Source organism: Pseudorca crassidens, chromosome 6, assembly GCF_039906515.1.
Source record: "Pseudorca crassidens isolate mPseCra1 chromosome 6, mPseCra1.hap1, whole genome shotgun sequence".
Lineage (NCBI taxonomy): Eukaryota > Metazoa > Chordata > Mammalia > Artiodactyla > Delphinidae > Pseudorca > Pseudorca crassidens.
In genome coordinates this window covers 85,272,560-85,287,809 of record NC_090301.1, presented here as the reverse complement: position 1 = coordinate 85,287,809, position 15,250 = coordinate 85,272,560, and the positions used below count along the sequence as shown (strand labels likewise).

General features: G+C 38.2%; 1 long non-coding RNA gene and 1 pseudogene across 1 annotated transcript in view; both read left to right on the top strand.

Annotated features, from left to right (window-relative positions):
* Positions 1 to 15,250, top strand: part of LOC137226676 (uncharacterized) — a 106,153-nt gene that overhangs the window by 50,837 nt on the left and 40,066 nt on the right. The window lies entirely within an intron of this gene.
* On the top strand, positions 7,622 to 8,115 carry LOC137225956 (small ribosomal subunit protein uS12-like; annotated as a pseudogene).

Here is a 15,250-nt window from a genome sequence, read left to right as displayed (position 1 = left end):
CAACAGACATTTATTTCTCACAGTTCTGGAGGCTGGGGGTCTGAGATCAGAGCGCCAGCATTGCCAGGTTTTGGTGACAACCCGCTTGCAGGCTGGCAAGGGGCCATCTTCTTCCTGTGTCTTTGCATTTTAGAAGGTGGAGAATTCTGGTCTCTTCAGTCCCTAATAAAGGTACTAATAATCCCATTCGTGAGGATGCAACCCTCAGGATACAATCACCTCCCAAAAGTTCTGCCTCCTAATATCCTCACATCGGGGATTAGTATTTCAACATACGAATTTTGGGGGGACGCAAACATTCAGTCCATAACAATTTCTCACTGTCTTGATGCTTTTTATGGTCTGTCAGAAAGACTATTTGTAGCAGAAAAGTTTGGAGCCCTGTTTCTTATCCTCCTAAGGCCCCTTCTAATTTCAATTATAGCTTCAGTGGACAGCTCCTCACAAGCCCAGGCCTCCAGAACATTTTTTGAGTCTTCCCAGTTTCTGCCTCAGAGCCTTCTCCAGAACTGCAGAAGCATGCTGGATGTTTCCTCAAGCTTAGCATGGAAACGTGGGGGAGTTAACACCCTCAAGGGCAGCTCACAGCCGATGGGAGGCAGAAGTCTGTGGAAAAAAGTTCCAGCTTCCTGTCTTTTAGACAGGCAGTTCTGAGAGGCACTCAGCATGCTTCTCAGAGGTCCCATCTTCAATAGCAGGATCTTATATTCCCTCATGGCACATTATTTGGCTTTTCCCTCAAGCCTGCTTCATCCTCTCCATTTCCTCATCATTTCTAGGGATAACTAATATGCATCCATTCCTTGTTCCAAGGTCTGCTTTCAGAAGAACTCTAGCTAAGACACCTCTGATGCTCCTTTCCTCCCAGCCACCAGTTCTCTCCTTGCTCTAGGTTCAGATATTTTGCTTCCTTAGGTTACATCAAGGCTTCCTTTTCTTATTTTCAGAGGAAGAGAGTTCTGCCACTGTACCTACCTCGAAAACTGTCATATCGGTTACCAAGCACACACGCACATTTAACTCACCAGAACTCTCCTTTACAATAAAAACCAGTTTTTATCAAACACCCACTACATGTGAGGGCATATGCTAAGGGATTCTTGAATACTGTTTCATTTAGTCCTCAGCATGTTACTGAGAAAGAATCAGTATTTCTATTTTACAAATGAAGAAACTGATGTACGGAAAAAAATTAAGGGATTTCTTTCAAGACCACAAAGAAGCTAGTAAGTGGTAGAATAAGCACTGTGTTCTGATCTATCTGACTCCAAGGCCCATTCTTTTTTTTTTTTTGGCCACGCCGTGCGGCTTGTGGGATCTTAGTTCCCTGACCAGGGATTGAACCCGGGCCCTCGGCAGTGAAAGCACCGAGTCCTAACCACTGAACCACCAGGGAACTCCCCTTTTTTCTTTTTTTTAAAAATAAATTTATTTATTTATTTGTTTTTGGCTGTGTTGGGTCTTCGTTGCTGTGCACGGGCTTTCTCTAGTTGGCGGTGAGTGGGGGCTACTCTTCGTTGCAGTGCACAGGCTTCTCATTGCCGTGGCTTCTTTTGTTGCGGAGCACGGGCTCTAGGCGCACAGGCTTCAGTAGTTGTGGCACGTGGGCTCAGTAGTTGTGGCTCGCAGGCTCTAGAGCTCAGGCTCAGTAGTTGTGGCGCATGGGCTTAGTTGCTCTGCGGCATGTGGGATCTTCCCAGGCCAGGGCTCGAACCCGTGTCCCCTGCATTGGCAGGCGGATTCTTAACCACTGCGCCACCAGGGAAACTCCCCTTTTTTCTTTTAATTGGGTTTAATTTACTTACAACATTCTATTAGTTTCATTTCATTAGATCATTTCAGGGAAATGATCACCATAAAAAATCTAGTCACTATCAGTCACCATATAAAGTTACAAAAAGTTTTTTTATGATGAGAATTTTCAAGATCTACTCTCTCAGGAACCTTTGAATATGCAGTACAATACCATTGACTGTAGTCACCATGGTACATGCCACATCTCCATGACTTATTCATTTCACAACTGGAAGTCTGTACCTCCCAACTTCCTTCACCCAGTTTTCCCACCTCCAACAACCCTCCCACCTGGTAGTCTCTACTGTTTTCCATATCTTCAGGGTTTGTTTTGTTTTGTTTGTTCATTTGCTTTATATTTTATATTCCACATAAAAGTGAGATCATACAGTATTTGTCTTTCTCTGTTTGACTTATTTCACTTAGTATAATGCCCTCAAGTTCCATTCACATTATTGCAATGACAAGATTTCATTCTTTTTTTATGGCAGAGTAGTATTCCAGTGTGTGTGTGTGTGTGTGTGTGTGTGTGTGTGTGTGTAGCCCACATCTTCTTTATCCATTCATCCTTTGAAGGATTCTTAGGTTGTTTCCATATCTTGGCTATTGTAAATAAAGCTGCAATGAGTGAATACACCTTTTCTACTTTAAGTAATGATGCAGTGACTATAGGGGTGCTTATGTCTTTTCCAATTAGTGTTTTTGTATTCTTTGGATAAATACCCGGAAGGGGAATTGTTGTATTGTGTCATAATTCTATTTTTATATTTATATTCCCTTTATACCTACTTTATTGAGAGTTTTTATCATAAATGGATGTTGAATATTGCTGAATGCTTTTTTCTGCATCTATTGAGATGGTCATATAATTTTTATCCTTCATTTTGTTAATACGGTGTATCACTTTGATTTGCTAATATTGAGCCATCCTTGCATCCTGAAATAAATCCCACTTGATCATGGTGTATGATCCATTTAGTGTATTGTTGAATTTGGTTTGCTAATATTTTGTTGAGGATTTCTGCATCTATGTTCATCAGGGATATTGGCCTTTAATTTTCTTTTTTTCCCCCTTTTTTTGTGGTGTTTTTGTCTGGTTTTTATGTCAGGGTAATGATAGCTTCATAAAATGAGTTTGGAAGTGTTCCCTCCTCTTCAATTTCTTGGAAGAGTTTGAGAAGGATAGGTATTAAATCTTTAAGTGCTTGGTAGAATTCACCAGTGAAGGCATCTGGTCCTGGACTTTCGTTTTTTGGGAGGTTTTTAATTACTGATTCAACCTCCTTACTAGAAATTGGTCTATTCAGATTTACTATTTCTTCCTTATTCAGTTTTGGAATATTCTAGGAATTTATTCCTTTTTTTCTAGGTTGTCCAGTTTGTTGGTGTATAATTGTTCATAGTAGTCTCTTGTGACCCTTTGTATTTCTGTGATATCAGTTGTAATTTCTCCTCTTTCTTTTCTGATTTTATTTATTTGAGCCCTCTCTCTTTTTTCTTGGTGAGTTTAGCTAGAGTTTTGCCAATTTTGTTTACCTTTTCAGAGATCATTTCTGTTGTCTTTTTAGTCTCGATCTCATTTATTTCTGCTCTGAGCTTTGTTTTTCCTTCCTTCTACTAAATTTGTGCTTTGTTTATTCTTTTATTTCTAGTTCCTTTAGGTGGAAAATTAGATTGTTTATTTGAGATTTTTTTTTTTGTTTCTTGAGGTAGGCCTGTATTGCTATGAACTTTCTTCTTTGAACTGCTTTTGCTGCATCCCATAGCATTTGGTAAGTTGTATTTGCATTTCCATTTGTCTCAAGTATTTTTTAAAAAATTCTCAATTTCTTCATTGACCCATTGTTTTTATGGTAGCCTGTTGTTTAATCTCCACATATTTGTGATTTTTTTCCAGTTTTCTTCTTGTAATTGATTTCTAGTTTTATATCATTGTGGTCAGAAAAGATGCTTGATGTGTTTTTAATCTTCTTGAACTTATTGAGACTTGTCTTGTGGCCTGGAGAATGATCTACCCTGTAGAATGTTCCATGTGCATTTGAGAAGAATTTGTATTCTGCTGCTTTTGGATGGAATGTTCTGCATATATCTGTTTCTGTGTATAACCAGTCCTGTCTGGTCTAATGTATTGTTTAAGGCTGATATTTCCTTATTGATTTTTTTTTGTTTTGTTTTGTGCGGTACACGGGCCTCTCACTGTTGTGGCCTCTCCCGTTGTGGAGCACAGGCTCTGGACGCGCAGGCTCAGCGTCCATGGCTCATGGACCCAGCCGCTCTGTGGCATGTGGGATCTTCCCGGACCGGGGCACGAACCCGTGTCCCCTGCATCGGCAGGCGGACTCTTAAACACTGTGCCACCAGGGAAGCCCCCTTATTGATTTTTTATTTGCATGATCAATTCATTGATTTAAGTAGGATATTAAAGTCCTCTGCTATTACTGTATTCCTGTCAATTTCTCCCTTTAGGGCTCTTAATATTTGCTTTATATATTTAGGTGCTCCTATGTTGGGTGAATACATATTTACAATTGTTATATCCTCTTGTTGAATTGAACCTTTTATCATTATATAATGCCCTTCTTTGTCATTTATTACAGACTTTGTTTTAAGATCTATTTTATCTAAGTATAGCTACTGCAGCTTTCTTTTGGTTTCCATTTGCATGGAAAATCTTTGTCTATTTCTTCATTTTCAGTCTGTGTTCTTATATCTGAAATGAGTCTCTTGTGGGCAGCATATAGATGGGTCTTTTTAAAAATAATCCATTCAGCCACTCTATGTCTTTTGAATAGAGAATTTAGTCCATTTGCATTTAAAGTGATTATTGATAGGTATGTACTTATTGCCATTTTGTTAATTGTGTTCTGGCTGTTTTGTATTTCCTCTCTATTCCTTTCTTCTTCTCTTGCTATTTTCCTTTGTGGTTTGATGACTTTCTTTAGTGTTATGCTTAGATATTTTTCTTAATATCTATTGTGTATCTATTTTAGTTTTCTGCTTTGTGGTTACGATGAGGTTCACATATAACTGCTTATATATATAACAGTCCCTTTTAAGTTGGTAGCAACTTAAGTTTGAACGAATTCTAAAACTCTACACTTTTACCAACCCCCTCCACGTTTTATGTTTTTGATGTTACATTTTACATCTTTTTATTTTGTGTATCCCTTAACTGATTATTTTAGTTATTTTTAATCCTTTTGTTTTTAACCTCCATACTAGCTTTGTAAACGCTTAATCTACTACCTTTGTGATATGTTTACCTTTGCTAGTGAGATTTACACTTTCATATGTTTTCTTATTAATAATTAATGCCCTCTATTTTCAGCTTAAAGAAGTCCCTTTAGCATTTCGTATAAGGGCAGTTTAGTGGTGATGAACTCCTTTAGCTTTTGCTTGTCTGGAAAACTCTTTATCTCTTCTTCAATTCTGCACTATAACCTTGACATGTAGAGTGTTCCTGGTTGGAGTTTATTCCCTTTCAGTATTTTGAATATATCATGTCACTCCCTTCTGGCCCGCAGAGTTTCTACTGAAAAATCTTGTGATAGTCTTATGGTGATTCCCTTATATGTAACATTCTTTTTCTCTTGTTGCTTTTAAGTTTCTCTTCTTATATTTAACTTCTGACATTTTAATTGTAATGTGTCTTGGTATGGATCATTTTAGGTTCATCTATTTTTAGAATTTTCTTGGATTCCTGGATCTGGATGTCAGTTTTCCTACCTAGGTTAGGGATGTTTTCAGTCATTATTTCTTCACAGTTTTCTGCCCCTTTTCCTCACTTCTCCTTCTGGAACTCCTATAACACAAATGTTATTTCACTTGATTTTGTCCCATAGGTCTCTTAAGATATCTTCACTTTGTAAAATTCTTTTTTTCTTTTTGTTGCTCTGTTGGGTGAGTTCCACTGCCTTGTGTTCTGTGTCACTGATTCTTTCTGTTGCTTCATCTAGTCTGCTGTTGAACCTCTCCAGTGTATTTTTCAGGTTAGTTATTATACTCTTCAGCTCTGTGACTTCTATTTGGTACTTTCTGTATCTTTGCTGAAGTTCTTACTGTGTTCATCCATTCTTCTCCCAAGTTTCATGAGCCTTTTTATGACCATTACTGTATACTCTTTAATATGTAAATTACTTATCTCCATTTCATTAAGGTTTTTTCCTTAGGTTTTATCTTGTTCTTTCATTTGGAAAATATTCCTCTGTTTCCTCATTTTGGTTGACTCTGGTTTGTTGCTATGTATTAGTTAAAACAGCTATCTCTCCCAGTCTTGAAGGAGTGGCCTTGTGGAGATGAAACTTATCTTTCAACCTTGCCCTAGCTCTTGGTTGTCTTTTGAACCTTTGTGATTGTCTGAGTAGGCTGATTTGTTTTTGATAGGTCCCAGTTGTTGAAGGTGTGCCAAGACCTGTCAGTGTTCCAAAAAGAGGAATCCCAGTCAGCACCTAGTTTCAGGCTGATTGGAAGCCAGCCTGCCAGGCAGCAGTACTTAAAGTATGCTAATATATGCACTCCTGTGGGACCACAGTCGTAAATCCTGCTGGCCTCTCGTCCATGTGATCAGGTGTTCCCTGGGCAACACTTGCAAAAATTAGGGCTTCAGATGAGCATATAAGCTCTTTTCTGGGAGGTACCAGCAAGCTGTAGTGAGGCTGAGGGAAAGTACAAAGATGGTGTTCCCCAGCCTACATTTCCTGAGTGCACCTCTGTGGCCTCTAGATGCATGGCAAATCTGAAGCCTGCGCCTCAGGCTGAAGCTCCAGGACAAGTAAATAAGCCCTTTTCAAAGAAGGGATGGGGGTGTGTTTCAGTCTGCTGTCTGTGCAGTGCCTTGGGGGTGGTCGCCTGCCAAGAACTGTCTTCTCTGATTGTTACAGAGAGTCCAGTGGGACCCAGGAATGCAATCCCCCCTGGCCACCAAAGCTAGATGATCAAGGAGCATCTCTTGTGTGAACTGTGTGTGCCTGCCAGCTTTAGCAAGCTAGTGGGAGATCATAGGACCAGGGCGTACCTGCTAGCTTTTGCAGGGCTGGTAGAGAGCACAGGGTCAGGATGTGTCTGCTGGCGCTACTCAAGGTAGAGGAAGAGCACAAAAATGGTACCTACCAGCTCCTCCATCCCCAGAGAGAGCGTCCCAACAGGGCCCCGCTCTCCTAGAAGATACTTTAGGATTATCAAATGAATCTCCTTCACGTATAGTCTAGGCGCTTTTCAAACTGTTGCTTTTGTGCTGGTCCCCAGGGCAAGCCCTTTAGGAGAAATATCTCAGTTTCCTACAGCTTTGGTTTTCAAATCCAGGCATTTTGGGGGCTCATCTCTCCACTGCAGATCCCAGTGGTTGGGGTTCCTGGGGTGGGGCATGAACCCCTTGCTCCTCAGAGAGAAGCTCCAGATTTGTGAGATCCCTCCTGACTGTGGGTCGCCAAGCTGGGCATGGGGTTTTTGGCGAGACTCCGTCTCTGCCTCTCCCACCCATCTCCATGTGGCCCTTTTACTGTTTGTTGTGAAGGAACTGTTTAACTAGTTTTCAAGTCTTTTCAGAGGGTATTTTTCCATATGTTATTGTAGATTCGTCATGTCCATGGGAAGAGGTGAGTTCAGGATCTTCCTATGCTGACATCTTCAAAGCCCATTAGTTTAACCATTACACTATAGAGCTCACCATGTAAGCCTCTCAGAAGTTAAAATTTCTTTATCATATACCAATATGAGTGGCTAAAGAGATAATTGGTTAGGAAGTAGAGATGACAGAGTTGGTTTATATCAAATAAGGCAAAATCTTTTTAAAAGCTTCTGCTCTTTTCAGGCTTTTTGTGCTAGCAGGATGGGCAAGTGTCATGGTTTTTATACTGCCAGGAAGCTCTGGGGCCACGGATGAGATCAGAAGTGTCATGATAAACAGTACAAGAAAGCCCATTTGGGCATAACCCTGAAGGCCAACCCTTTCGAAGGTGCTTTTCATGCAAAGGAAATTGTCCTGGAGAAAGTAGGAGTTGGAACCAAACAGCCAAATGCTGCCATCAGAAAGTGTTTCAGGGTCCAGCTGATTAAGAACAGCAAGAAAAAAAATCATCTTTTTACCCAATGATGGTTGCTTAAATTTTATTGAGGAAAGTGATTTCTGGTTGCTGGATTTGGTTGCGAAGGTCATGCTCTCCTTGGCGACATGGAGTTTGCATTGTCAAAGTTGCCAATTTCTCTCTTTTGGCCCTCTGTGAAGGCAGAAAGGAAAGACTAAGTTTTGATGGTGAAAACATGGTAGTAATAAATTTTCATATGCCAAAAGAAACCCCCAAAGCTTCATATATCAACATATAATTGAACAAAAATTTTGAAGTACTGGTTCCACTGTGAGACCTGAGGCTCCATAAATTTATGTCTATTTTGATTTACAGTGCTTTGCACATGTTAGGACTTGGTAAATATGCATTAAATGAATTAATTGGAATATTGTAGAATATAGTTTAAATTGACTTCAATGAACTCAAATTCTTAGTGATCCACTTTATTAAACAATTGACTTTAGTATCTTTTAAGATGATTTGTTACTTGAAAAAAAGTAAAATTCTAGTAGTATATAATTTAAGACAAATTGTTTAGAACAATGTTATAACATGGTTCTCAATGAAATATAGTGACTCCAGTTAATTTAAAACTCTTGGAGGCAAAAGGAAGTGAAAAGATTCCATCTGATGTTACAATAGGCACATAATTAGAGGTCTGGGAGTGTTAGAGTGCAAAGGTCACATGTAGTAAACATGACTTTCTGTGGAGACAGGAGAGGCCACAGAAAAGCCACACAACATCTATTCTCCACTTGGATAAGGGTGGGAGAGTTAGTAACCCTTTTGTACAACTTAGCTGGAGGGGAATGAGAACCCATGGCAGGTCTTCTGTGTCTGACTACCTATTTGACAAAATAATGTATTTTATAAATATTAGAATTTTGAACTCCTTAGGAGCTGACTACATTTTGGGATCAATTCTGTAAACCCCGCATATTAATCCTGTTGTGTCCTTTGATGTGGAGGTAGGAGCTTACCCATGCAAATTTTCCCTGACTTTTTATTGATAGAACTCCAAATTCTTTTCCAATTTCCATGCAGTTAGGGGTCCAACTATATGACAGTTTCTAAAACCTTCATGACGTTGTTAGTTTCATAGAATGAGAAAGCTGAGCATATGCAAAAGATGACATTGTGCTTTGCTGGTTACTGTTGGTTTCTTAAGGTAACTATAAAAACTGGTAGCCCCTGAAGAGTGGAAGTAGAAACTACTGCAGTCCTAGTGTTATCACCACTGGCAGAATTAGCTACACCAATGAAAAATAACAACATCAGATGTAACTCGATCTTTCCTTGGTCAGCAGTGGGAGCTAGGTAATAAGCAAAAGTAAGTTTTGTCTATTGGATTTCAAGACTGTAAAAAGAAGTCTAATATTCTGCCGTTCAATATGCTGGATGGGAATACTGTAAGACAAATTCAGTACAAACTAAAGGAACTTCAACATGAGTATAAATGTCTAAAATTCTACCCAAAAGATATTTTTAAAGTTCTTTTTACGTGAGAACCAAACTTCTCCTTGCCTACAGGTTATGTTACTTTGATTGGCTGAATTTGTTTTTTTTTTGCCATGCCCCCCAGCTTGTGGGATCCTAGTTCCCCAACTAGGGATTGAACCCGGGCCCTCAGCAGTGAAAGCGCAGAGTACTAACCTCTGGACCACCAGGGAATTTCTCTGATTGGCTGAATTTTAATGGATAATTATAATGTAAATAACAGAAAAGAACATGATTATTACATATTTAGTTATATACCAATTACTATGTCTGAATCCTAATTAGGATTAGGATATATGAATCACTACAGCTAATATCTGGATAAACATAAACTAGCCAACTGACCCAGTTAGAAAAATTAGACTCACATACACCTTTACATAACTAATGCTAACAGTGGGAACAGACTCCATCCAGAACATTTCTTAGAACAAATTTAGGAAAGTCCAGGGCATCTTACTTCAATATGCCTAAAGCCATATCTGATACTCAGTGTCCCTATATTTAAGCTGTTCTTTGGTTAACAACACTCAGCCAGCTTGGAGGTGTTGGATAAATATCTTAAGTTGTAAAGATGTACATGTGAACTAAGAAGTATTCAGTATCATCATTAGGCAGACATCTGTGACTTTTAACTTTCATCGGTGGAAGAATTCCCTTCTTTGTACTAAAGACAGTCTGATGAATGCATACCCTTTCATAGCAGAGAGAAACATATTGTCTTCTTACACATATATCACCTATAATTGTTGGCAGAGTTGTGACTACTGCCAGAAATTAGGGATAGAGGTGACAAGCCATGGATTCCCACCAGCTACTATTCAGATACCCATGATCCCTTTGGGAATTAGTCCAACATGCTTGTGAGATAGCCATGCTTTCTCACATTTAAATCTGGGGCTCAGGAAAACTGCTTCAGCTCTGTGAAGTAAGGATGACTTAACTTGGGAATATTCACTGTTCTCCCCATTTGGAAGCATATCCGGAAGATAATAGTGGATAATAAACTTCAAGCTTTAAAAGGTTGCCCTTTGGACTACCTTGCGTATCAATATTGACTTTGATGTAGAAAAGCTCTCTGGTTCTTCCGTATATGAATGTTAAGTGGCATGATCAGGATTACAGTGAGTGTTCTGTCCCTGGATCTCTCTGCTAAACAGACAGGCAGGGACCAGAGTAACATACAAGGTCCCTATATTTAAGCTGTTCTTTGGTTAAGTAGCACCCTTACATAACTTCTGCTTGGCAGTGGGGACCTGATTGTATTATCACATAATTAACTTATTGACTAATAGTCTAGTGATCTTAAACAGGTGTTGAATTTATATGCAGGCAACAATTTAGGCATTGGAAGAATCTGTTTTATTAATTTTATTTTATTATTCACTTATTCTCTAAGCGTGATGTTCTCTAAACACTGTATTATTGTATAATATGCTACTTAATATAGTACTTAGTGAATAAATGACTAATAACATAAAATTAGTCCACTATAATTAAATATTACAAAATTTGCAAACAGAATGGTTTGGTAGAATAAAGCAAGCCTCAGAAAACATGATTTCCAGGAATACTCTAGTTATGTGAACTTGAATAGTGATAATGCCTCTCGGACCTCCTTTTCCTAATATTTTAAATAAAGAAATTGAAACAAATGATTTTAATTTTTTCCATAGATCTTTATGGTCTATGCATTTGTTGAATGATGATTAGAACATAACTATGTAATAAGTGCTAAAATTGGGAGGATATACTTTCATTTTTCTTGACTATTCCAAAGTTCAATGAGTTTAATTTAGATAGAGTACTAAATAAAATTTTCTGTGGAACTCTAAGAATACATTAAGCCTTTGACTAAAACTTTTTTTTGATGGATAGGCAAAAAATAATTAAGAATTTATAAAATGTTTTGTCCTTATTCACATGTGTCAAAAATCCAGCAATAAAAATGAAAACTTGCTTTATTTAGAGAAGAGTACACAGGCTTTTGTTAGTTCCAGGATGATAACAAGGTGTTAGAATCACAGAATGTAGAACTGCAGATTTATGTTTGGTACACTGCCAGAAACAACAGGGTTGAAAGAACATGTCGATTTATATATATTCTCAAGATTTTATTATCCAGTCTCAGGCTGTTTGACTGTTTTCTGGGATTCATATTCTATTTCTAATTCTTAACCTCAAACTAATTCTTAGAAGAAAAACATGATTGACTAAAGGTTAGCTGTGGAATTCAGTAGGTTCTGAATATAGATGGTAAGAAAGGTAAAAAAATCAGGAAAAGTTAATTTGTCTGACCAAAACTAAGAAAAAATTAATTTCAGTATGTCATATGTTTTTTGGAATACTTGAAAAAACATACTCATTCAAGTCTGAAAGTGTGTTCAGAATTTATTTTAAATGATCAAACTATTAGGTTTTATATTTCACATCCACATCTTCTTCATTGTTTTACAGTCTCTACATCTTTGAGGTGAGTCACTTTTATCAATATTTCATACCTGAAATGGCAAGTTAATATTATTGATGGTGGCAATAAGTTGAGTTGATTATCCTGATATCTCCTACTGAGCAGATTTACAATGCCATTAATAATGTTCTTTGGTAGTTAAATGTTTTAGATTATCTTCTTATAAATACATTATCTTCTTATAAATACATATTCTATACATATTGTGCATTTCCAGGTTATCATAATTTATAACTATAAACTATCACTATAATGTATCAGTAATAAGGCAACAACTAGTGTTTATACTATGCTAAGTGTTTGCGTTTTCCAGAGGTTCAAATACCTAAGGGATCCAAGGTGGGACCAAAAGAAGGAATACAGGAGACAATTCTAGACTCTAAGTAGAAAATGTTCAAAAATTGCTCTGATATCACATTTAAGGAGAAAATATGCCAATAAGAAGATGCATTTTTTCAGGATTAACTCGGCATTTGTTACTTAATAGCATTTGTCATTTTCTAAGTTTTTCATATGTAGCAAATTAATTTCAAATCATTTTGCTCTTCCAAATGCCTTTGTGTATTGTGTTTCTTTTTTCATGTTCTTTTGGATAACATTTGAGAAAAAATAAGACTACAACAGTCATTGATTACAACAGTCATTGATTACAGTCAGGATGGAAGACATTTGTAAGACCAATGAACAGGTGGAGTATGTATGATGGGAATATTCACTTTTTGTGCCACCATTTTGTAGCTGTTTAAAAAAAATTAGCAAATGGTGGATATTGTTTCTTTACAAAAAATGGTTCTGTACTGGATCCATCTGCGAAGTATAAACATGTCATCAGCACTCATTTTCCATCTCCAAAAAACATTCCCCATGTCCATATTTGATTTTCAAGTGCATCTGTGCACTGATGGAAACCCTCCCAACATGCTGCCACACAATTGCAAAACCCACACGTTTCTGTCTTTGAATCAAGCTTTCACGAGAGCCTGGCCTCCCCTGGGTATAAGCTTGTTTTGAAGTTGCAAAGGTCCCCTGGGTGACCCCAATGAAAGAAACTTCAATGTCCATGGTAAGGTTAAGTTATTCCTTTTAGGAAGATAATCTTGTCCATGAAGGTTTTTTCAACTTTGTTCCAAAATTTTTTTTGTATCTTAGAATCTCTCTTTTTGTGCCCACACTATACTTACCTAATGATTAGCACTTGCACGAATGAGTTTCTCAATGACTAAATTCACATTTAAGAAAGTAAGTGAAGATCTCAATATTAGTTTGATTATTCAGAAACTTTAAGCAGAACAAGCAGGGAGTTCATCTCAGAAAGTTGAAGGACAAGCATCCTGAATTCTATGAGTCCCTAATGTTATTGATAATCACATAATCTGAAAGAATTTAAAACTTCACTGGAAAAATTTAATCTCTTCATAAACACACATTCAGAAGTGAACTCCTTGATAAAGAAGGAAATTTTATTTTACCTCGTTATTTTCCCAGTGCAGGACCAGAGTTACCTTCGCTATAGAGCAATGGAGTAAGCCTTGCCTGTCATTTTTAATCAGGTTGTTTTAGGTAATTTTTGTTATGCTCCTCATTACTGAATTGTTTATCAATAGGTGCAGCAAGTGTCACTAGCTTTTCTCATCAAACCAGGTCTGACAAAGCAGCACAGTGCATGGGAAAGAGGCAGCTAGGTGAAACTAATGCCATAGATGTTTGATTCATTAGGAGCTTATTGTTAACGGGGATGTCTGATTGTAAAGGCTCAGTCAAGCAAAAGAGTGCAGAGTAATCAGTCGGATTTATAGTTTGCAGGGCTCAGAAAAAAATCAACATAAACCTTGGATATAGTAGAAACAGAAAAATCCCCTTTGGGCAGCCCTAACCTGGAACCAGCCAAATAAGGTCATGCTACATGAAGGTTTCCTGTTAGGTGATGGGAGATAGAGGCGGATTAGAGCCATATGGCATGGCCTATCATACCTTCTGACTTAAGATAACAAAGCCAAGCTTTGTGCTTAGCTGTTTTTGACTGACATCATCAATTTTATTTTATGTTGGTCACCTCCGGTAACAGGAAAAAATGGCCTAGGGTTGATAACACATGCTTTTTTTTTTCCCCTTTTAGTATTAAGATGCCTAGAAGCTAGTTTTGTGCTGTTAAAAATTTCAAAGAATTAGTAGCTTACTCTTCTATCACCCATCCTCCAGCAACTGTCAGCCCCCCTCCCCCTTGTTTTCAGTTTGTACCTTGCAAATGAGAGGCAGCCTTATTCAGAACCAGATGTAAGGCTCCTAGAGAATGAGCATAAGCTGGTGTACTTTAAGCCTAATGGGAAGTTTTATATGCAAGGGCCTTGAACTGATTAGTATAATTCCCTCTTTAATACAGCTGTCCCTCCAGATTAAGGTAAACCAAATGTTGCAATCAGAGATTAGTGTACCTTGCCAGTTATTAACATCCCCGGTGCTCAGCAAGCACGTCAGACGCTAATACTGTGTATTTATTTGCCACTTCCCCACTGTAACTTGAACTTCTGCACCTGTCAAAGCATTCCAGTGAAGAGAGGGGCATTATTGGAAAGCAAAAGTTTTATACCTGTACACCTGTTTTGTTTCGTCACAGCTTAGATTTTCTTTTGGCTTGCCAAGACTGCCAGGTGCTTTAATCTGCTACTCTTCTGGTTTTGTAAAAAAAGACTTTGTGTGCTAAATCTCATTTGTTACTTTCATATGCTTGCTTTTATGCCACTGGAGAGCTGCTCACCTAAAGGGGGGGCATGCGTGTGTCTGTGCATGTGCCTGTGTATATGTGTGTGTGTGTGTGTGTGTGTGTGTATGCTGTCTTTTACAAAAGAGTAAATGGGTGAGGTTTCTTTCCCAGAAACACACACCTGTGTTTTCTGTGCTCCTCAGCTTCTTCAGTGTCTTAAGTCACAAGGTGGGTCTCATGGCTGTAATATATTTGACAGGATATCCTGCCTTCTTGCAACCCAGATATCAAGAAAGACAAAGTCCTGCTGTCTCAGAAAGATCTGGCTGTGTTTCTTTTTCTCCTCAGCCCCCACCCGGAGCTTGCTTGGACTCTAGGGCCAAGCGTGTACGGTGAAAGCACTAGAGAAGGTTAGGACAGTACCCAGCTTGTGTTTTTGGTAAGGTTGGCACAGTGCTCCCTGATCCTTTTTCATCAGTGTGGTAGATGGGCCAGCAAGTAAGGGAAAATCACGGACAACTTGAGGAAGAGCCCTCACACTTGTCAAATAAAAGTGATTTTTATGAGCATCGCTTATTACTCAGAGATTGAGAATCAGAAAGTACTTTCTGTGATAAAAAGCATAGTTTGCTAAGGAAACACTAGGGTCAGCTCGGGTCTGGTTTTTTTTTTTTTTCATCTGTGGGTTTAAAGCACATAGCTGTGCTCTAACAAAGCAATCAC